The 1,034-nt window shown below is 24.6% G+C and overlaps 1 protein-coding gene across 2 annotated transcripts in view; it reads left to right on the forward strand.

Moving 5' to 3' along the window:
• Positions 1-1,034, forward strand: part of LOC107638295 (subtilisin-like protease SBT5.3) — a 14,985-nt gene that overhangs the window by 4,748 nt on the left and 9,203 nt on the right. The window lies entirely within an intron of this gene.

A 1,034-nucleotide genomic window follows, 5' to 3' on the forward strand; every position in this document is an offset into this window, starting at 1 on the left:
TTGTCTTTTAAAAACTAGGATTTATAATAAAGCGTATGGTAAATTAAGGTTTACAAATTTAGTTTTAAGAATGAAGAATTTGAACTATAATTACAACGCAATATTCCTAAGAACAGAACAAGACACTAATGGACAGAGACACAAAATTTTGTGTTTTTATATTTTGTTTGGTGAAAAATTATAACAAATTATAAAAATTCAATTTATTCTCATTTTTTTTCATTCAAAAATTTTGAGATGAAAAATATAATAATAAAAAATATAATTATAAAAAATTAACAAGAATAATGAAAGAAAAAATAAAAAATAAATTGTGTCATTGTTAGTGACTCCGTGTCTTTTCTATTAGGATGGACACAAAATACACTAATTCAATGTTTCTGAAAACATTGTCTCTCTCCATGTCTCCTCTGCCAAACATGATTTTGTGTTCTGTCTCTATAAACAAATACAACCTAAGAGAACACTAAAACGACATGTTTTACTATTATTCAAGAATTATTTTGTTTTTGTTTTTTTTGTATATGTGGACGCTTAATTATCATGTATATGAATTAACATGTTAATCTACAGATTTTATTAATAAAAGATGCTAAAAATTAAATTAAGAATTGATTTAGCTGATAAAGATAAATACTAAAAATTGACGTGTATATTAATTTTTTTTAAATTATAATATTTATTTTTTTAAAAATTTTGAAACTGATTTAGATAATTACCATATAATTTTTTTCTTTTAACGCGCATTAGATATTATGAAAAGGCGATAATTTTGACATCGTGAACTTTGTGCTGCCTATCAAAAAAGGTGTAATATCCACTCCACTAAAAGGCAAAGCTTATAGGTAACAGTATATTCTAAGTATCTTATCAGTTATCACCAATTCTTAATAGCTAATTTTACAAACAGGTAGTGTGCGACGCTTTATTCTCGGGGAATAAAGAAAACGAAACATCATAAAGCTTTCAAGCGATAATGCAAGGCTTAAACAAGTGAAGGTTTTTATTTTTTTAATTATTATTTAACAATGAAG

Source organism: Arachis ipaensis, chromosome B04 (genome assembly GCF_000816755.2).
Source record: "Arachis ipaensis cultivar K30076 chromosome B04, Araip1.1, whole genome shotgun sequence".
In the NCBI taxonomy this organism is placed as follows: Eukaryota; Viridiplantae; Streptophyta; class Magnoliopsida; order Fabales; family Fabaceae; genus Arachis; species Arachis ipaensis.